The sequence below is a fragment of the Lactuca sativa genome, chromosome 7 (genome assembly GCF_002870075.4).
Source record: "Lactuca sativa cultivar Salinas chromosome 7, Lsat_Salinas_v11, whole genome shotgun sequence".
Taxonomy (NCBI): domain Eukaryota; kingdom Viridiplantae; phylum Streptophyta; class Magnoliopsida; order Asterales; family Asteraceae; genus Lactuca; species Lactuca sativa.
Genome location: NC_056629.2, coordinates 124,921,118 through 124,944,521, shown reverse-complemented (window position 1 = coordinate 124,944,521; position 23,404 = coordinate 124,921,118). Strand labels below are relative to the sequence as shown.

The window sequence follows — 23,404 nt, the reverse complement described above, 5'->3', positions numbered from 1 at the left end:
AGTTATAACAATAACAAACAGATTTGTTTCAATTGTGGTATTGGTGTTCATATAGCTAGAAATTTTCAAAATCGTATGTTTGTACATTTGAATTTCCAAGAGGAGAGAACGAATTCAGAGGAAGGTCTTTAACTAGAAAGTCCTCTAGAAATCGTTCTCGGAATGATGATTGGAAAAATGATCGGAGTAGAAAACAGGCTATTTTTCAAAAACATAAAAAGGTTTTTCAAAACAAAGTCCCAAGCAGTTTGCCAAAATTGAGCATGGCCAAGCCAAGGTCGGTTTCGTCAAGAAGCAGCAGTGGGTCTTCAGCTAATTCTAGTAGAAAACCCAAATGCTTCAAGCAAACTAATAAACATTTGATTACAAAACCACCCAGGACTGTTATAAAACCTAATTATCATCGGTTACCCAAATTAGCTTCCAATTTATCATCTGTGTCCTCTGAAAAATCCGAAAAGGATAATAAATCACTACTAGAAAAATAGCCTTTTACGACGCGCAAACAATGACACGCACTAATTTACGATACGCTAAAGTGTGTGTGCTAAAAATAATGTCATCTCTCACAAAATTTGAAGGATCAAGGACGTGCATTTTTTCGTGCCCCTAAAATTAGTGTCTTAACAAAAAAAATTAAAAACACGGAGGATGCTTATCTTAAGCGTATGTCCTCTACATATGTCGTTTTATAATTTTACTCAAATGCGCGTCTCTTATAAAAAAATCACAAGGACCGGTATTGATATTAATTCTAGAGCTTTTTTAAGACTCAAAACACTCACTCACTCAGCGCTCTCTAACATCGATCTGACGACCTCGCCTCGCTTCCGACAACCCCTTTCTTACTTCTCCTCATCGAAGATCTCATCTTCAGCTGACCTTAAATTCCTTTGTTTCCATCTTTTGCAGAAAACCCAAATACACGCTCACCCCTTTTTGATGCTCAGAAACAAAAAAGGGTAAGCGCCTTGGTATTTTAGAAGATGTATTTTGGGGAATAGGGGATTTTGGTTCTACGTGTTCTTATAACCCTGGGAATCAAGAACCCTGTATTCTCACACCGGATTCATAGTTGAACTCTACCAGAGAGAAAAGTGTACGGATGAGCCTAATGGGTCGGGGAATAGAAGAGGAAGCGCTAGTCCTTCTTCATAGAAGACTATGTGATCTCAATTTCATCTTCTCCCTCTTCTCCGATTCTCCCGACATCAACTACAGGTTTGATTGATGGTTATTCGAATATTATGTATATCTTCCAATTATGTATACGTGAATATCATAATCTCTTTTTTTCTCATCCTCCATTGTGACGTATTTAATCTTTGAACAAATTTCAGCAAGTTGAAATTTATCGTATCAAATTCGGTAACTGAGGCTGTAACAATTCGATACTGCTTCTGGGTCCTCGAGGATACGGAAAAATTGCGGTATAGTACCCAATTTCTGTGTTAATTACTTGGAACTTTTTATAGTATTTACTGTGATTTCATTGTGTCATTGATTATGGAATTAGGTGTTGGATTACTCTATATCTGTTGTGGTATCAGTCACAATGGCTGACCTAAAAGAGCATCTCCTCCCACCAAAACCTACATCAGCTATAAACCTTAGTGATGCATCATAACACCAGATAAAGTTCTGCTTTTGAATTCTCTTGATTGCTATGTGTTACCATATGTGGTGGAATTACAAAGACGATTGAAAGCTACAGGGGTTGGTGTGGTGTGGCAATCTGAAGGGGCAAAGTTGAACAGACGAATGGGAAATTCAAATAGATCCTTAGGGTACCTGTGCATGGTTTTTAGGGTTTTTAAGACTACCTTCCATTGAAGAGAGATTAAAAAAGAGGTGATCTCCTTGAAAGAGGTGTTCTTTCTTCTTCAAATGTATTATTTTTGGTCTATTTATATATGCCCATTTACATGTTCATACAGATTCTGTCTTTTCAACTTTCATCAATAGATTATGCATATACAATATAGAGGTCTTTCACTCTCTTCTTGTAGTTATAGATTCCTGATTTCTAAAACCAAAGAAGTTATTTCATCATTTTATCTGCAAGAAGTACATAAGAATATTCCATAGAACAACATGGCGGAGCTTATTTCTCGATCACCTTCATCAGGTTGTCCATACTACAAGAAATCTAGAGAGAAATCGAGAGAGAGAGAGAGAGACTGTGTGTGTGTGTGTAAAAATTAATGAATAGAAAACTATCTGCAGTGTGCAATTTCTTGTGTTGTTTATTACAGGTTTAAGAGATATAAAGTTGATTCATTTGCAATAAAATGATATGTTCGTGGTTGGAAAACAAAAGAAATTGCAAACTTTGATTCATTCTTTGCATTCACTCTTTGTTGCTTTGTAGTTACACTTGAAATTTTTTTTCTTTCCTATGAGTGAGTAGTTCAGGAAGATATTCAAGACCTTTTTTTCATTTAATTAACCTTGATCTGTGTTTAGATGTCTTAGAAATTCAGGGATGATGACCAATTATATTGGGGTATTCAAAACCTTTTGTTTGGTAACACTTCACCTGAGAGTTTAGGGCTCTAGAAGTTGCTCTTGAGGCTGTTTGTATATTTCTGTTGGTGGTGATGCAGTTGGTAACAGAAGTGGAGCTTCACGAGCTCTTATGAAGTATAGGTTTGTCTTTTCAACTATCTGTTATATCTTTAAAAAAGAATTAAAAAATTAGTTGATATATAAATTGAAATGTGGTGGTTTAACTTTAGGTTGAAGATCTTCAATGGTCAATTTGAAGAGCTTCATCAAAGACAATCTCAATGGACCACTCCTGACACAGAGATTAGAGTTAGAGAATCTATCAGACTGGCAATTATTGAAGTCTTGTTGCCTGTATACATATCTTTCATTAAATGTTTTGGGTACATATTTTTTGTGTGATCTATCTCAATTCTCAGGCTCAAATAAATGAAAAAAAAAAAAGTAAACAAATATTTTGTTTTCTGTTTTTTACAATTACAGGGCACTTGATCGGATGCTTTGTGAATTTTTCAAGGGTAAGACTTTGAACAAAGTAAGACGATAGAGATATTAAGATGTTGAATTACTCTTTTACCCTTGTGGTATGTTAGTGTATCCTGTAGCCTAAAAGGGCATGGCATGTATGTTCTTTTTGTATGTATTGGGGTAATAAGGATATGGGTATGCTAAAAAGTTAAAGAAAAAAAATGCTGAAAATTTGATTAATTTATTTTTCTTGGTTGGTGTTGTTAGTTAGTATGTTACTAACTGGTAATTATTCATGAAAGGTCTATACTTTATAACAAATAACATGAAATACATGTTCTGGAGCTTGAATTCCAAGGTGTCAACAATTGTTTTTTTCTTTTTTTTTTACTATCAGTTGCACAATTTTTTTTACTATCAGTTGCAATATTTTTCTACACTCAATTGATTATATATTCCATATTTATGTACTCCTATTCTACAATTTCTTCAATTTCCTATACCACAATTCCAGTGTCACCACTTTTGTTCCAGTTCTGCTTCACGAGCACTTGTAAAGGATAGGTTTGTATTTTTAACTAGAACAAGGGTATGTTTGTAATTTTTTTGTCTACTGATGCTCTTTTTTTTTTAATTTCAGGTCCTCTCACAGAGGAGGATGATACTGTAGATATAATGGGATGACATTATCAATTCGTATCTTCAATTCAGTCTCGTCTAAAGCAATGGATGATCCATTTGTGGTTCTAGAAACTGCCTCAACACCTGTCACATCACCCCCAAGTGTTTTTATTGATCCATTGGAAACAGTTCACAAGATGAATAAATCCGGCAGCACTAATGTTTGAGTAAGTAGGGGTGTGTTTGATTTTGATTACATTGACCCCCTTCATGGATTTGGTAAGCCTGCAACATTAAGCATCCCACATTTGGTGACGTCACTCAAAACTGGCTTAGAAGCAACACAAGAAGCTGCATTGGACGCACTATTTCTTCTGAGGCTAGCATGGTCTGCATGCCCTACTGATGTCTCCAAATCCAGTCGAGCCCACCTCGGTTTCAAGAAAAAGCCGAGTTTTTGTTGCAGTGTTTACCCGGAACAAAAACGGTCATAATTAAACGCATGAATAATATGAAACATCTCCATTAGATAAGTTTGAGACTTTTGCCATGGGTGGAAGTGGAACACAAGATAATGGTGTGGACCATGTTAATGGCAAAGAGATGGATTCAAACTCAGTTGTTGCTGCAATGAAAGATGCCATAGAATGGAATCTGTGAACCAAGCATGTCCTTTTGGCTGTTAAGAATCTTTATATATATATATATATATATATATATATATATATATATATATATATATATATATATATACACAAATAAATAGTTTGAAGTTTGAGATTCACATCACATGATGATGAGATTTTCTTTTCTTTGGGGCAGGGAGCTTCTCTTGGACTTCTATACAAGTTCAACCAAGCGTAAGCCAGACCAGATGATCATCTTCAGGTCAATTCTTTTCTTTGACTTCTGGTCATTTTAATATATTCTGCTGTCATTTTCTTTAAACTAAGAACAAAAGCCCAAACCTTTGTTTCTTTGTGTACATTGGAAACATCAAGATTCCTTGTAATAATTTAGAATTTTATTTGTAATTGGGACGGTGTGAGCGAGTCGCAGTTCAACCAGGTTTTGAACATTGAACTGGACCAAATTATCGAGGTATTTGTATTTCTTATAATAGTTTCTTATTTTGTTAAGTAAATTTGATTTAAATTGTAATTATTGTGTAGTAGGCCTGCAAATTCCTTGATGAGAAGTGGAACCCAAAGTTTCTTGTGACAATTGCTCAGAAGAATCACCACAGCAAGTTTTTCCAGCAAGGATCTCAAGACAATGTCCAGCCTGGTAATATGTTAGTACTCAATAAAATAGTTCAGTTTTAGAAATGAGATGGTTTAAAAGTGGAATTACTATTTTTATAACAGGAACTGTGATCGATAACAAGGTCTGTCATCCTCGCAACAATGACTTCTACATGTACGCATAGGATGTAAGGGAAAGAGAACTTGCAAAAGCTTTTATAAACAAAGAATCTGTAACTGTAAAACTACAAAGAGACGATCTACATGGGTTGTAGAACTTCCTCTTGCAGAAGTACCAGATTGCTTCTTTTAATTGAGTAAGCATCTTGAAGCTGTCAGCAGTGAACATTTCAATCTGTGTTGTGTTGGCTTGAAGAAAACAAAAGACGAACAAAAAATGACAACCCCAATTTCAGAGATCAGGGTAAGCTCTCAACTACCCTCTTTCATCCCATCCTAACTTTTACTACTATATATGGTTAATAGACACACTTACCTCCTAGACTCAGTCAACTTATATTTACTTAAAACATCAGTAAACTTAAGGATCATTTTTACACCCTATGAAACAACTGAAGTAACGCTTCCTTCTTTCCTACTTGCAACTAGTTTTCCAAAAAAAAAATCTATAAAAGTATATTCAGATAGATACTCCTTTTACATTAGACCTCTCACCATACTTCCTGAAATATCTAGTGGGAGTGTCACAGGTGTATCAATATTTATATGTTTTTTTCATTATATATTTCCTAGACCTTTGGAATCATGTCTTCTTTTTCTTGGATGCTGCAGAATGCAAGCACCAATCTCTTTCTCTCTCTCTCTCTCTCTCTCACGCACACACACGCCCACACTTTATCTCTAAACTTATGTTTGTGTATTGCAGGATTGGTCCATTGAACTCTGAAATCAAGCAACAAAAGGTTGTAAAGCATAGAAAGCAGGCAAGATTAACTAAAAAAAGCACGCCCTGAAGACTCCATGTCAATGGTTGCTGAAAGCTTTCAAAATAATGAACATGTTCACTTGTTGTCCCCAGTTGATGTATCTCCTTCTCTTTCGGTATGCATCATCTCATAACAAATTTAGAGCAGTTGTACTTTGCACATTAGATAGATTTTTAATGTTGTACATTGCAGGTGAACAGGTCTGGAAGGCTTGAGAATAATGCAGCACAATACTCGGTTGATATCGAGTTATCTAGCTTAGTTAGTTTCTTAACTTTTGTAATTATAAGTAACTAATTAATCATTTCTTAGTTTATTAGGTCAGATTACATAAAATTCAACTGACATGTCAGCATGTCACCAACTTTTAGGTCTTGTCCCTTGATGAAGATCAATTGCAGCAAATATTGTATCTGTATGAGTATCTATGCATTTGTCAGCTAAGAGAGAAGTAAGTGGAATGTTGTCTCATTAGTGTTATCCTTTTTTAATTACACTTTTAGATTATGAGGCACATTGGTCTTTTAATGTTTTTAGATATGGACGATATCGCCCTTGGGGGATACCTATATCATAAAGACCTTTGGGATGGAAGATGCAATGGTGGCATTATGCTCAAAACTCTGTGTTATCTGATGTTCGTAAAAGAATGAAGAAAACTTCATGGAAATAATTAGGAGAACGTCTGTAAGTTGTTCTTTCTTCAAGATTAACATCTACGATCTACCATGTTATACTATTTGTTGTGTGCATTTTCATCATGGAATGCTTGAAATCTTAAACCTTTTAAAATCTTTTACTTGTACAGAGGCAGAAAAAGACGATATGTTAAGTTGTACAAGTTGAAACCGGAATGTCTACGAAAAGAGCAGGTGAGGTCATTAGTCATTACACATATAGTTTTCTTGATTTAAACATTATATGGTGTATATGATTCAAACATTATTTGGTGTGTATGAATTATGATCAGCCTCTGGATAATGAAATTGTCTTGGAGTTGGACCAAATAGAGAAAGTATCTGATATAGAAGATATCTTGGGTTACAGGTTTGCTGCTGAACATGAGCTTCAGGTATTATTATGATCATTGTTGTTAATATCTATTGCATGTGCTTTTTACTTATACATTTTATTAAGACTATGAACATGTAGGAGTTCTTGGTGGATTCATAGTGTCTAATTGTTCAAATTTTATACTTCTACAATTACAGACAATGGTCTGAGCGTTTTTCTAGTAGTATGTGTGCACGAATTAAACAGGTTTGTATTTTTTTTAAGTAGAATGCAGTTATTTGTATTTGTTGTCATCTGTTTTTATCTTTTTGACGCAATGTAGCATGTTGCTGCTGAAGGCACAACCTTGGTCAAACAGGCAGAAGATGCTGCAAGTAATAAGAAGACAGAAAAGAGATTGCAGGTTGATCCTACTATATGGCCAATAATGATCTTTAGGGTCTGGTAGAAGGATTGGAGATTGTAGTTAAGCTTCTATCTAAGACTTCACACCAAGGACTTGATGAATTTAAGATATCATATTTTTGGCATGGCTAGAAGCTTTGTAGGAAACGAGACTCAAGCAAAAGTAAACACAGAGAGTTGTTGGCACATAGTAAGCTAGATAATGCAATTGTATATAAATAAGTTTATTTTTTTATAACATTTACTCACTATTGGAATAATTATTTGTATTTAACATATTAGTGAAATGAATTATCTGTGTTATTTATGGTATTTTATTTTGTATTATGAGATTTTTAATGTATTATTTAATTTGAAAATTAGAAAATCTATAAATAATATTTTTTTTAAACATTTAAAATTATGATACGCAAAAATGTGTGTCATCTTCATTTATGACATGGCCTTTCTTGACAGGGGCTTTCTTGATACGCATTGCGTGTCATTAACACGCGCGTCCTAAGGTTACGACACGCGAATGCATGTCGTCTTCCTTTATAACAGGGCCTTCCTTGATACGCATTGTGTGTCGTAAACGCGCGTCGTAATTGTGCGTCGTAACTGAGCGTCGTAAATGCGCGTCGTCTCTCTTTATGACAAGGCCTTCCTTGACGCGCATTTGCGCGTCGTCTGAGCCTTTTACGACGCTCAATGAGCGTCGTAAAAGGCTTTTTTCTAGTAGTGAATCTGAGAAGGCATCGGGACCACCCCAGAAAATAATCACCTGGGTTCCCAAATCTAATTAAACCCGCACATCTTGTAGGGACAATTGCGAGGGAATGTCGTCAGACCCTGGTTCGTCGACAGCGGCTGCTCCTGACTTATGACAGGAGATATCGCCCAACTACACAACATTCAATCCTTTAAAGGGGGATACATCTCATTTGCGGATGGAGAAGGTGGCAAAATCACTCAAAGAGGAACTGTCACAAATGGGGTTTCGAGTTTCGAAAATGTCAACTTTGCTCCAGAATTGAAGCATAGTTTGTTGAGTGTGTTTCAGACATGCAACAAAGGCTATTCTACACATTTCACTGAGAAGGAATGTATGATTCTCAAGCCAGGCTTTGTCATTCCAGAAGAGTGGATTCTTGTAAAATCTAAAAGGGATGGGAATTCCTACATCATTGATATGAATATCAATCTTCCAGAACAAGTTACGTGCCTCTTCTCAAAGATTTCTGAACAAACTGCAATGCTATGGCACAGAAGACTCGGTCATGCTAACGCCAAGAACTTGAATCGTCTTGCAAAGAATGAGATGGTCCGTGGTTTGTCTGTCAAGGACTTTATCATGTTTGAGCAGTGTGTGTCATGTACCCAAGGTAAGCATCATAGAAAACCACACCTGCCAAAACAGGTCAACTCAATTATTCAGGTGCTTCAATTGCTACATATGGATCTGTTCGGATCAGTAAACGATCTCAGCATTAACATAAATTCCTATTGTCCAGTCGTGATTGATGATTTCTCTCGTTTTACATGGGTTTTCTTGCTATCCAATAAAGCTGGAGTTACTGATTTGATTAAGAAATTCATTGTGTTAATTGAGAACCAAACTAACAACAGGGTGAAGGCGCTTCGTACTGACAATGGATCAGAGTTTAAGAATTTTGTTCTCGATCACTTCTGTGCAGAAAAGGGTATTATGCGTCAATACAGCTCCACTCACGCACCCCAACAAAATGGTGTTGCTGAGAGGAGAAACAGAAGTTTGAAAGACGCCGCAAGGACGATGCTGTGTGACTCCAAACTGCCAGTCTTCTTTTAGGCTGAGGCGATAAACACTGCTTGCTACATTCAGAATTGCGTGTTGATCAACAAAGCTCAAATGAAGACTCCCTACGAGATTCTATATGGTCACAAGCCTTCAGTCAGTCATTTCCGTGTATTTGGCTGCCCTTGCACCCTTCTTCACTTAGAGTCCAACCCAAAGTTCAACGCCAAAGCCGATGACTGTTACTTCGTAGGGTATGCTGCTTGCACCGCCTATAGGGTCTTTAATAAGAAGACAAAGAAAATTGTAGAATCTTATGACGTGCGCTGGTTGGAAGAAAATGAGACGGACGCTCGAGTAGGTCCGGATTGGTTGTTTTATTACACATCTATGTTCAAATCTATAAATGTGTCTTCAGGTAGCTCATCTGGATCTATCTCCAGTTTGAAGAATGTTTCTGAAGACGAAGACGAAGAATTTGTATACAAACCTTCAACGGTATCCTCTTCACAACCTGAGGGGGAGACTCCTGCTTCGCTTGAGGGGGAGTCCTTTGCTTCGCCTGAGGGGGAGTCCTTCGATTCACCTGAGGGGGAGTCATCTATACATCTTGATAGTCCAAAATCTCCAGTTCAGAATACTACTCCTAATGCTGAAACAACACCACTCACTCCTATAGAAAGAGAGTTCATTTCCAAAGACTCTTCCGCTGCTACTTCAACATTTATGGAGCTACTCTTTCCTAAAGACTTTTCAAATGAGTTTCTGGCAGAGTCGTCTGGCACGGCTCAATCAGCAAATGAGGGAGGTGTCAATATTCACAATCTTCCTGTCTCGCTTAATGACATCAGCCAAGAAATGCCCTCAAGGATTCAACGTGATCATCCGATCGACAACATCATTGGTCAGCTGGGAGACGGTGTTAAAACTAGAAGTTAGATTGGAGATGTCAATACATGTCTTTACTCTTGCTTTATTTCTCAAATAGAGCCCTAGAATGTTGAAATGGCTTTGAATGAGCCCAGTTGGGTAGATGCAATGCATGAAGAGTTACATCAATTTGAAAAACTTGGGGTTTGGAAGTTGGTTGAGTTGCCAAAGGGCAAAAAGTCTCTTGAAACACGATGGGTCTATCGAAACAAGCAGGATGATTCAGGGGTTATAGTGCGAAACAAAGCTAGGTTCGTGGTTCACGGGTTTCGATAGGTCGAGTGTCTTGATTACACTGAAGTTTATGCTCCAGTAGCTCGCTTGGAGGCTATTCGTATCTTCCTAGCATATGCTTCCTACATGAACTTTACCTTTTACCAAATGGATGTCAAGACCGCCTTCTTGTATGGCAAGGTGAAGGAAGAAATCTACGTTGATCAACCTCCTGGGTTCGTTGACTCAAAGTTTCCTAATCATGTCTACAAGTTGGACAAAGCATTGTATGGGTTACATCAAGCTCCTCGAGCGTGGTATGCAACTCTAACAAAGCATTTTCTCGAGCATGGTTACTCTCGTGGCACTATCGATCAGACTTTGTTTATCAAGCATGTCGATAATGATCAGATACTTGTGCAAATCTATGTTGACGACATCATCTTTGGGTCGACCAGTCCGCAGCTCTGCAAAGAATTCGAAGGTGTTATGAAAAAGAGGTTCGAAATGAGTTCGTTGGGGGAAATGACCATGTTTTTGGGGCTTCAGGTCAAACAAAATTCAACTGGGATCCTGTTACATCAAGCCAAGTATGTGGAAGATATTCTTGAGAAGTTTGGGTTTCCCGATGCCAAATCTGGATTGACGCCAATGGCTGAAAGACCTCTCTTGACTCCAGATCCTGATGGCGAATCCGTAGATCAGACGCTCTACAGATCGATGATCGAATCGCTGATGTATCTTACTGCAAGCCGACCTGACATCATGTTTACAGTTTGTCAATGTGCACGTTATTAAGCTAATCCTAAACTTTCAAATCTTATTGCTATCAAAAGAATTTTTCGGTATATCAAAGGTAGCCCAAAATTGGGTCTTTGGTATCTGAAGAATTCTGAATTTGATTTATATGCTTTTGCTAATAGTAATTATGGAGGCTGTGAGCTTGACAGGAAATCTACCTCGGGAGGGTGTCAATATCTTGGTGACAGATTAGTGTTGTGGCAGTGCAAGAAACAACACACTGTCGAAACGTCAATAGCAGAGGCGGAATACGTTGTTGCATCTGCTTGCTGCTCTCAAGTTATTTGGATCCAACATCAACTGTTGGACTACGGTTTGAATTATTTAGAAACCCCCATTTACTCTGATAACGAGACCGCAATTCAAATTGCCAAAAATCCAGTCCAGCACTCTAAAACCAAGCACATCGATATTAAAATTCATTTTATCAGAGACTGTTATGAACGTTCGCTAATCCAGCTAGAACAGGCTCCCACTGCTAATAATGTGTCGGATCTGTTCACTAAGCCTTTAACAAAGCTCGCTTCGATGTGCTTGTGGGATTTCTGAAAATGATTCGTATTAAGTTTTTTTTTTCTCTATTTTTTTCTTAATTCTACTAAATTTTTTAAATTTGTTTTGGTTTCTGTAGGAAGGTTAATTTAAATTTACGCATTTCATTTTATTTTTATTCACTCATGCACAAATTTAGGGGGCGGGGAATCCAAAAACAATAAAAAATCCAGAAAATTAAAAATATTGTTGATAGTCCTTTTCGCAGGTGTTGTGATGGGAAATAAAATTAGCAAGTGATAACGGGCAATCTGAATATGCGTCATGTACCTAAGTTGAATCGTCTACGCTCTGTGCTCGATGCGCTGGTAGGCACGAAAGATTTTAAATGGACTTGACTAGGGAGAGTGAATTCAAGGACTTGACAAACATTGACCTAGTTAGATCCGTTTAGCCTGACAATATGACGCTCGGATAGGTTGAGCAGGGAGATATACATGAGAATCTACCAGTCACACTAATGAACCCGTATCTAGAACTGTGGATTTACTTTTCCTCAATGTGCGGATTCTGTCCTTAATTCCGGTTGGATGGGGTGACTGGGGAATTCCGATAAATTAGGTCTGTAGAAGCTTATTTTCTTTGTTTTTGTCTGTTAGTCATATGTTGCCTCCTATGCGTGATCGAGAGATCCGACTTGGACTATAACATATGCAATTCTATCTCTCTGCATCTTCTCTCTATGCAATTCTTTCTATCTGTTAGCCATATATTGTCTCCTTTGCGTGACTCAAAATCCGACCCGGTACATAGTATATGCACCATTCTCTTCTCAATCCCTCTAAAAACCTCAGTTAGTCATATGTTTCATCATTTGCGTGATTGGAAGAGATCCGACCTGGATGTACAACATATGCATTCTAAATCTATCTTCTCTCTTAGTAATTGTCTACTCACCCGGTGTAAGGAGTATTCTGGAAGTCCTTGATGGCTGGGGCATATCAGGAAGTGGGAAACACATTTTAGTACAATTAAAATTGAACACATACAGATTGTTTGTAGATCTCGCTGCTCGATTTAGGTGGACAACAATATCCCTGGTTGTCGTCAGATAAATGGTCCCTAAGAAATTTACTTAAGAATAAGGGCTAAAAATGTCATTTTATTGGTAAATTGTTCAAAATTATGTCACAAATGTTTCGTGTTTAGTTGGACCACAATACTGGCGATCGATCAGACGAAGACGTGAAAATAAGGGTACCGACAAGTGGTATAAGGTTGTTCAACAACTTTGATCCCAGCGTCACAAATTTATTCTCAATAATTAAATTTTTAAATTGTATATTTTAGTTGGAGCCAATTTAATTTTAATTTTACTTTTATTTTTATTTTTATTTTTATTTTTATTTTTATTTTTATTTTTTATATTGTTAACTGCTAAAATAAAAAATTATTTTTTTAATTTTAAATTTTGCGTAGTTAATTTTATTTTATTTTATTTTATTATTAATTTTAGTTTAAATATTAATCCTCAAAAGATTTGTTTTTTTTAATTTTTAAAAAATAATAATTGGACTGTGTTGGAGACTGCCTTATATTGTGTGGTTATCAGGTAAATGAAAGGTTGGTATAAAATGAGGTTTACAGCCGAAATCTCCATCATTTTCTTGATTCCGGACGCAAACTCTTTCATCCTCTCTCTCCACCGAAAAAATTTTCATCAATTTTTGCGAAATTAATCCGATAGTCTTGAAGGTACTGCATTTTCGACCAGGAATATGCATCTCGTTTCGTGATTAACCGTGTTTTTGAGGCTGAAATCGACAAAAAAAGGGTTTCGGAGTTTACGGTCGAAGCTTACGGTCGTAAGGTGTTTGCGTCTGTAAATTCCCCCAAGTGGTCATTAGCATGTGGTCAAGGGTTTACGGCCGTAAACCCTCGTTGACCGCAAAAAATCTGATGTTGACCGCAAACTCTGACTTTCACCTAATTTTATTTAAAAAAAGTTATTATTATTTCATTTTGCGGTCAAAAATTAAATCATTTAAAATTTTAATTGCTTATTTTTCTCTTTTGTCTTACTTGGTATGTTTTAGTGCAGATAAAATGGTAGCTTTGAAATTTGCAGATATGCACAACCTGGCGATGATTCTTGCTGACCCTCCGGTGGCACATCAAGATTTCAAGTCGATGATTCACGGACTTCGAGAATGCTGCTTGGCCTCTACCATTATGATGAACACTGTTGTGTACCAGAAAATGATTTGTGAGTTCTGGCAGGCTGCCAAGATGGCAAGGGACGATAATGGAGCTGTCAGTGTAGATGCGATCGATCAGGGATGCAAGATTGTCATTGATGAGACCTTTATGAGAGAGACTCTGCTGATTAACGACCTTCCGACCTTTCCCATGGAAATTGCTATTAGTGATGCTCAAAAGATTCTAAGGAAGACGGTATACGAGGGTGATACTCCACCAACAATGAAGAAACTTTTGCCGCCCTATTGGAGATTTCTAGCCCACGTGTTCGTGAGCTGTATCTCCGGCAGAAGGTCCAATGCTGATGAGATTTCCCTGAGAAACACTGGCGCTATTGTTTCTCTCGCTGCAGGGATCGACTTCAACTTTTCTAGATTTATTCTAGACGAGTTTGTGGTCAACATTAATGCCACTACTCGGGATACTTTCTTAATGTACCCTCGATTTATTCAACTCTTCATCAACAAGCAATTTCCCAATTTGGTGAAGGATGGAGAAACAGTGGATATGAAGTCTTTGGGTCCTCATACTATAGGGCTAACTAAGTAAAACTATAGGGGGAAGGTAGTCTTTCAAGGGTTGCATCCATTGGTCAAGTTCGGACGATTAGCCGAACCGAACGAAGCAACCAAGTCTCATGGATCGTCAGACAAAATTTCTTCAGAGCATACTTCATCAGAAAGGGTTATTTCAGAAGGAGATGTGGTTACAATATCGGATCAAGAAGGAGAAGAAATTGATGCTCATGCAGTATCAGTTGCAAAGGAACATAATCTACAAAATGTTCAAATCGAAGGAGATTACAATGAGGGATCATCTAAGAACACTGCCCAACCTAACCAATTTGAAGACCATGATCTTACCGGATTTCATCAAGATGATATTCTGAAGACTTTTGGAAGAAATGATGACTTCTTTGTTGGATTAATGTCTAAGTCCATAACTATATTTGGTATGTACTTGACCCGACCGGGCATGGTCCATTTGGGTTGCACTTAACCGACACAATTTATATGGATAATCTTTTGAGAATAGTATGTTTATGATTAATATTAATATATTATAAGTTCTAATATATTAATATGGAATCATATTATTTAATTAGTATTGATCAAGAATTAATTTATAATTAATTAAGTGATCTAAAGGAACTAATTAAATATGGACTCTTATATATATGAAATGGGCCAAATTCATTTAGGTTGGGCTAAGCTTTCATGGATAGTCCATGGAGTGTTTATCCCATGGATCCTAGGAAATGATAGGTCATGGGTATTAGGGTTTAACCCTAATCCTCCATACTATATAAAGATGTCCTTGGTTGGTGAAATGGGCACTAGTGTGGATACACTAAGAGGGCTAGCCGATTTCACTAGATAGAACCAAGTATTCATATTCTCTAAAGTCTTCCAAGGTGTCTTGGTGATTTGTGATTCCATTTGAGGCTTCCACACTATTGGGGCTAAGCTCTTAAAGCTTGAAGACATCAAGCTACATCAGAAGGTATGTCATCTAACTAGTACTTTGTAGTATAAGAACTTCATAATATGCTAGTTAGGATTAAAGCCTTGGAAAGTTCTTATTTGCATGTATTATAGAGAAAACATAGATCCAAGGTTTATAGGGTTGCATGTACACCATAGGATTGTTAGAATGCTCAAAACCCAACATTCTTAACAGGCATAAATCTCAACTCTTTGCTAGATAATGTCAGTGATGTTACTATCCCAGTAACGGAGACAAGGGAAAAGGAAGACGTTTTTAATTCAACCCCCGTTTCTCAAGAGCAAGTGGTTGGTTCTTTAACTCCTACGGTGACAGTGTCAGGGATTCCTCCCTTTGACAGTGCATTGCCCATATTTGAACCACTTAAAGATGATCAACAAGAAGATCAATCAGTGCGGCCTCTATAAAAAAGGAGAAGAAGAGATCCTAGGGTCGGGTTTTTGGACTCTGGCCTTTCTCAAGGCGTGCCTACTACTCCAACTACTACTCCGGCTATCGTAACCGCAGAACCATTTAGTGAAGGCCCTAGTACCGTTTTTGAAACTGGTGTTCCCTCAATACCACCAGGGTTCTCTCCTCTAGAGGCTGATCATGAAGAAGATTCCATTCATTTGGCTCAGTTTTTGGCTCAAGAGCAAACCGGTGCAACTGCTTCTAAGGCAAAAGGGATCGTTTTTAATGAGGGTCAGTCTAGAGATGAAGATTTTGTAATCAATGAACTTCAAAACAGAGTAAATGTGCTTGATCAGAAGAACATTAAGCTTAGCATCCAAGTTGAAGATCTTCTATGTGAAAATATAAATTTAAAGATTCAAGTCTCTGATCTCAAAGAGGATGGGGGCGACAAAGACCAAACAAATATCTGAGCTCAAAGCTCATTTTAATCTCTTGACCTCCAGTTACTTTGAACTAAAGAAGAAGCTTGAAGAAGATTTGGGTGTTAAGTACAAGACTACTGCTGATGGATATAGAATTAATCTTCACTCTCAGGCTCATCCCATTGTTGTGCCAACTGTTGATATCTCACGGGTCGTGAATCGCTTCGAAAAAGAGCCTATTCATGTCCCGCATATTTCAGAGATCATTTGGGATAAACAAGAGAAGGCTGCCAAGAAGGGACAAATCATATTCAAGAGGAGTTCTGACAAGAATGCACCGGGAAATCAATTCAAAATCACTATTACGGACCTCGAAACCGTAAGGTTTAAAGACACGTATGGTGATAGGTCAGGTATCATCTCTTGGGGTTTTCATGATCCACTAAAAATGTGTATTGTTCGCAGAAAGAGCAGCAATACAGAGCTCTACAAGGCCTGTCATGAGTTTAACTCTTGGACCAGAGTGGATCTTTCAGAGCTATCTCAATCTCCGTTCTCAAACCCGACTGATAACCAGCAAGCAAAAAGCTTCAAGCACTTTCTGGCAGACCAAGTAAAGAAGGGATTTCCAGCTATGAAGACTGTTGAGTATGTGATAATGGATCATCCTGATGTTATTGATCCCAAGACTGGCAATCCGCTTCAGGTGGTGATGTGGCCTGCTACAAATCAAGTCAAACAAATTCCAGTGCTTCAAGATTACTCGGATGGATCTCCAAGCTCTATGATTTACTGGGTGTTTGATGAAACCACAACATCTGCTGTCATCAAACTGAAGGAGGTGTGTATTCGTTTATATGACAGAAGGGATTTATACCAGTTTGGAAAATGGGACATTCACCATTTGAGTCATTTCCAGATTCAGGTTGCTGAGGAGATTTTTGAGTCTGTTGCGAAAGAATATACCACGATGGTTGCTGAAATTATCAACAAGCGGATGTGGAATGGGGCGATGGGGATGGATGATGTAATCATCATGGACAAAGATTAACTTAAAGCTAGCTCCAAACCAAGGGGGAGATTGAAGGGTCCAATTAGTGGTTTGGTCTAGGCTTTCCATGTAATAGGTTCTTTTGGTCATTTGATAGCTTATAGTATTTTGTTTGGAGTTTACGGTCACTGTAATGAGTATACGGCCGTAAGCCTGTTTACGGTCGTAAAACCAAGGCCGGACCATGATAGTATATATAGAGGTATGCTAGGTCTTTTGTGGTTGTTGATGCCTCGGTATTCTCAGCTCTTGTAAACTGCAAATTGTACCAGACGTGATTCTAATAGAAAAGCGTGTGCAAGCTTGTTTGATTCTCTATTCTACTCGTTCTTATTTAATTAACTGATTGTATTTGTTGTTTGATCACTGGTAAGATCCTTTCAGGACCTTACAGTTAGCTAAAGGACAAGTTCCTGACAGCACTCTCACTGGTCCGAAGAGCATCAGGGAAATGACCGAGAAGATTGTTCAAATCTGTGAACGACAAAAAGCCTCTCGAGACAAACAAAAGAGCTATTTAAACAAGAGAAGAAAACCCTTGGAATTTCAGGTTGTAACGGTGTTTTGTTAAAGGCCTCACCCTGGAAGGGCATGATATGCTTCGGAAAGCATGGAAAACTGAATCTAAGGTACATTAAACCATTTGAGATCAACGCAAGGATTGGTCCAATAGCATATAAGCTCCAACTACCACAAGAACTTAGTAATATACACCCTACCTTCCACGTGTCCAATCAGAAGAAATGTTTATCAGACGAAGCTCTAGTTATTCCACCCGATGAAATCGATATTAACAAGAGTCTTCACTTCTTGGAAGAACCTGTGGAAATTTTGGATCGTGAAGTCAAGAGAACAAAACAAATTCGCATATCAATAGTAAAGGTCCGCTGTAATGCCAAACGAGGACATGAGTTCACATGGGAATGAGAAGATCAAATGAAACAGAAGTATCCACATCTTTTACCCAATACTAGAAGTTCCACTTAAGGTTCAAATTTCGGGACGAAATTCCCTCTAATGGGGGGATGATGTCACAACTGGAATTTTCCTAGAACAATTCAAGTCTAAAACTCCAACCATGTACCAATAGACTTACAATGTAATTGGATGCAATAGAAATATTACTTTCATGAGCCATACTTGTGGGTTTGATTTAAGTACGTGTGGTAATAACCCATGGTAGTTTAAGCTGTTATAAGCAAATACAAGTTAGAAAAAACATTAAGGACTCAAAGAAGTCAACACGAATTCAAGTAATATGTATATGAGCATGCTATCGTATAATACTTAACTTAAAATCTTAATATATCATTTGTATATATAGAATTCGGTTTGGGGAATCTTATCCCAAACTCAAAACCGAATTCACTCTTTGGAATAAAGCAAAAACTGAAATCACCTCCACCTAGAAGGCCTCGGCGAAATTTCATTATCTATTTGACTTTAAGGTCGAATTCCTTTTTCTCTTTTGTCCTAGGACTGAATTCCCTCCTTATGGAATGAATTCACCGGATTTCGGTCATCTATGGCCGAATTCTACTCCTTGAAACCGAATTTACCCTTAATTATGTCCATGTGGTGCCACTTGATTGAGTAGGTTAGTTTTCCAAGAAGATAATTGTGTTTACCAACATAAACATCACCTCTCCTCCTCATATTTACTTCATATATAAGTCACACATAAGATCATTTCTTCACTTTCACACATTCAGTATACGAAATCATCTCAGATCTCTCACAAATAGCAAAGCACATTTCTTTTCATTCTTAAAGTTAGAAGATCACACTTCCAGGAGACATTCTTCTTTAAAAGTTATAAGTTTTGGAATGTTTCATTCATAAAACTTATGTTATATAACACATATATATTACTTATATCAACTTAATCACACATGATTATGTGTTTAAAATCATTAGGATCACGATATCCTGTCCGTAAACTAACCCGAAGGTCACCGTTTCTATTTCATATTCAAAACCGCTATAACATTTAAGGTGAGTTCATACCCCTATATTTTCATAACTTTTTCCATGTTTTAGCGGGGGAATACAATAAAACACAAGAAACTTTTGTTGATATACAAACCATTATTTTATGTGTTATTACGTTCAAATATCTTTTACGTAAGAATATCAAACACGCGACATAACGTTATTACCAAATTACAAACGGTTATATGCAACACACGTTAAAACGTAACGGTTATCATTTTCAAAGAAACAATACCTTTTACAGTAGAATAGGCATAGTTTGAGACATATTCACATTATTTTACCCTTCAGGGCAAAGAAACGATTATATAAAAATACGGTTATTTTTATATACATATTAAATATGATGAAATTAGTAACAATTTCATGCATGATTATTTTCATTTCAAAACACGTATCTCGTTGGAAATTTGTGAGTCATTCGTCTTTAGTATACCTACCAAATGTATCCATGGAAGTCCTGTTTTATAACCAGAGTGTAACATCCCAAAATTTGAGGCCAAAAAATTTGTTTTTAATTAAGTGATTTATAAATTAGTTTATTAAAACATTGCGAAGATCATGTCAATACATAAAACCATAGTATCATGTCTCCAAACCAAATCATCTTGAAGTAACAAAATATCATAGTACAATCCCAGAAAACTCTAAGCGGAAATCATGTGTGTGTGTGTGTGTTGTGCTGCTACACCACCGGCTCCTTCCCCTTAGGTGAAGAGGTACCTAAAACCAAAAACTAAAACTGTAAGAACGAAGCTTAGTGAGTTCCCCCATCATACCATATACCATACAATCACATATCATACATACTATCGGGCAATTCTTGGGCGCCCGTCCTACCCATGTCGAGCCATTACGGGGTGCTGACCTACCCATGTCAAGCCATTCTGGGGTGCCGACCTACCCTCCGGTCTATCTCAACCGAACACGGGGACTATTTCACCCCTACTACTAACACATAATATCATATCATAATCATGTTGTCAGGCATATCTGGGGTGTCCGACCTACCCATTGGTCCTCCCGATCGAATCGGGGACTAGTCCCCCTTCTACTGATACTATCTCACATAACATAGCAACTAGCAAACTAGCGTACTCACATATCTAACAATCGAGAGTACTCCCATATCCAACAATAACAGACCAGACAATTATCACAAAGATAATCATCCCAACTAACAATTACTAGTGGGTCGGCCAATTCTACTGGAAGGTAACTCACCTTGATGTCGTGTAGTGTCTAAATTGTCCTCGGCGTGAAGGTAGGCTCTCCTCGACTCCTCAATCCCTACACGACAACCCCCAAGTCATCAAACAAAACATACATCCCTAACCCGGGTCAATACCAAAACCAGGCAAAGTCAACACCCAATTGACCTGACTCGTTGAGTTGGTCTACCAACTCGTCGAGTCCAAACCTCATTAACCCGATCCAACCCTGACTTCACTCGACGACTTCTCCTTCATTCAAACCATCGCGGCCATCTTCATCCGACTCGCCGAGTTGTATGAACAACTCGTCGAGTCCATCTTCAAAGGTTGGGAGATTGCCTTGGACTCGCCGAGTCTGTTCTAGCACTCGTCGAGTCGCATGACTTCCAGGTCCAAGCCAAACCCCCCTAGAAGGCTAAGCGTTCCTTTCACTCAACCAAAACCATTCTAGAAGACGTTTTTAGGCGGGGAAAGTGTCTCGACTCGCTGAGTCACCCAAGTGACTGGCCGAGTCCCTCCTTGTCCAAAACTATACAGTCGATTTCAGTGGGGCTTAACACACCAAAACCAAAGATCTGGCCTCCTAATGTCCATTTTACACGTAAATTTCCAAACTTGGTACGCATGAAAGGGGTCTTTCGCCCAAAAAGCCATAAAAGATGGCCTCTAAGGTGCATAGGGTGTTCATGGCAACAAAATGGGCACCTTTGTTCCATAAGACCCCCCAATAGACCTGGATCTAAAGCATACACAAACTTCCAACACTAAATCCCGAATACAACCTCTCTAAGGCTTAGAAAGAAGAAGGAAAAGGCCCAAAATCAAGATCTATAGACAAAGGTTCAACTTCATACCTCCAATAAGCTGAAAATGAGCTCTAAACTCTGGATCTTCTTGTTTCCCCATGGCCTCACAAGCTTCTTTCCTCTTCTCAAGCTTCACAATCCACCAAAAAGCACCAAAATGGCCTTAGAACACACAAAAATGGCTTGGATTTCGATAAGATGTCTTTTGGGGGTATATGGGGCGATGCAGGATGAGATAAGGTGTTTAAATAGGGTGCAAACCCTCAATTTAGGGTTTTACCCAAATAGCACCTACTCATCGAGTCAGTCTTCCAACTCATCGAGTAGGTCACTTAAACTGTCTGTGAATCTCGGCTCTACTCGACGAGTTGGGCCTCCAACTCATCGAGTCCTAGAGAAAAACACAAGAAATGCTTGAATAATAGGCATACCATGTATCAGGTGTTACAAATCTCCCCCACTTATCTTAGACTACGTCCTCAAAGTCTACTGCTCGATCCTGAAAAAGCTCGGGGTAATCCTCCCTCATCTCGTCCTCCGGCTCCCAGGTCCATTCCGAGCTCTTGCAGTGCTGCCATTGCACCTTTACCAGCTTCATCCTCTTGTTCCTCAGATCCCTTGACTTCCAGTCAAGGATTGCCACTGGCCACTCGATGTAGTTCAGGCTGTCATCAACCTGAATATCCTCCAAAGACACCACTGCCGAATCATCTACCAAGCATTTTCGCAACTAGGAGACATGAAAAGTGTTATGAGTCTGACTGATATTAGCTGGAAGATCCAACCTATATGCTACCTTGCCCACCCGATCTATAACCCTGAAGGGTCCAATATACCTGGGGCCCAGTTTGCCCGGCTTCCTGAACCGAATGACGCCCTTCCACGACGACACCTTCAGGAGCACCATATCCCCGACCTGAAACTCCAGGTCGGACCGTCGCTTGTCAGCATAACTTTTCTGCCGACTCTGAGCAGTCTGAAGCCTGCTCCGAACCTGCTAGATCATTTCCGTAGTCTTGAGTACGACTTCAGTACTCCCCATGACTCTTTGTCCAACCTCTCCCCAGCATATCGGGGTCCTGAACTTCCTCCCATACAACATCTCGAAAGGAGGACGATCGATACTCGCATGATAACTATTGTTATAGGAGAACTCAGCCAATGGAAGGTAAGTATCCCAACTACCTCTGAAGTCTAAAACACACTCCCGCAGCATATCCTCCAGATTCTTCCAAATCGTCATGAAACTTCTTCCAAAACCTAGAAGTGAACCGCACGTCCCTGTCTGAAATCACTGAAACTGGCACCCTGTGTCGCGCCACTACCTCCCTGATATAGATATTGGCCAACTTTTCGGCCGAAATACTCTTCTGAATCGGAATAAAATGGGTGCTCTTCGTGAATCGATCCACAATGACCCAAATCAAATCCACTCCTCGCGCGGTCCTGGGAAGCTTAGTAATGAAGTCCATAGTAATATCCTCCCATTTCCACAATGGGATATCCAACGGCTGGACCTTATCATGAGGTCTCCACGAACCAAGCTACGCCCCTCTTCATACAGGGCCACCAATAATCAAGACGAAGATCCCTCTACATCTTTGTCGCCCCGGGATGGATAGAGAACATGGATTTGTGCGCCTCTACCATCAATACCTGGCGCACACCCCCATGATAAGGGACCCACACCCTACGGTGAAGAGTCAACAATCCCCGGCTATCATAGTCAAAGGAGGAAACCTGACCCAAAATTCAATCGCTCTTCCGAAGTTCCTCCTTCATGGCCTCCTACTGGGCCTCCCAAATCTGCTCCAACAATGGAGTCACAACTGTCATCATCAAAAAGATGTCCCAGATCAGTGCTGCCTTGCGGCTAAGCGCATCGGCCACAACATTGGCCTTCCCCGGCCGCAATTATAATCCTTCATCACATCAAGCCACCGACACTGTCTCATATTCAGATTCGGGTGGTCCATAAGATACCTCAGGCTTTTGTTCTCTGTCTAAATGGTACAACGAACCCTATAGAGGTAATGGTGCCAAATCTTGAAGGCAAAAACAACAGCCCCTAGCTCCAAATCATGTGTCTGATAATTCGCCTCGTGAGGCTTCAGCTTCCTCGAACCATAAGCTATAACATGCCCCCTCTGCATCAATACCGTGCCCAAACCTGAGATGGACACATCGCAGTACACAACAAAATCATTCGTGCCCTCCGGCAGGGCTAAGATTGGCGCCTCACATAATCTATGTCTCAATGTCTCAAACACAGCCTGCTGCTCAGGCCCCCAGCAAAAGACCACGGCTTTCCTCGTCAACCGGGTCAGGGGCACGGCTATCTTGGAGAAGTCCTGAATGA

The 23,404-nt window shown here is 38.8% G+C and overlaps 2 long non-coding RNA genes across 9 annotated transcripts; both read left to right on the top strand.

The window, feature by feature from the left end:
* The first annotated feature begins 742 nt into the window (after window positions 1–742).
* LOC111905820 (uncharacterized) lies at window positions 743–6,490 on the top strand. Of its 8 annotated transcripts, none has more exons than XR_008225084.1 (13): window positions 743–1,221; window positions 1,341–1,430; window positions 1,517–2,649; window positions 2,739–2,891; window positions 2,992–3,026; window positions 3,617–4,278; window positions 4,420–4,485; window positions 4,657–4,698; window positions 4,773–4,884; window positions 4,965–5,265; window positions 5,728–5,903; window positions 5,981–6,239; window positions 6,326–6,490. It is a non-coding gene; the product is annotated as an uncharacterized LOC111905820 (long non-coding RNA). The 8 variants fall into 8 exon arrangements; XR_008225081.1 differs by having other exon boundaries at window positions 4,770–4,884; XR_008225085.1 differs by having other exon boundaries at window positions 2,739–2,862; window positions 4,420–4,698; window positions 4,770–4,884.
* Window positions 6,491–6,503: 13 nt separating this feature from the next.
* Window positions 6,504–7,473, top strand: LOC122195154 (uncharacterized). Its single transcript, XR_006185188.2, has 3 exons — window positions 6,504–6,660; window positions 6,759–6,860; window positions 7,125–7,473. It is a non-coding gene; the product is annotated as an uncharacterized LOC122195154 (long non-coding RNA).
* Window positions 7,474–23,404: the final 15,931 nt, after the last annotated feature.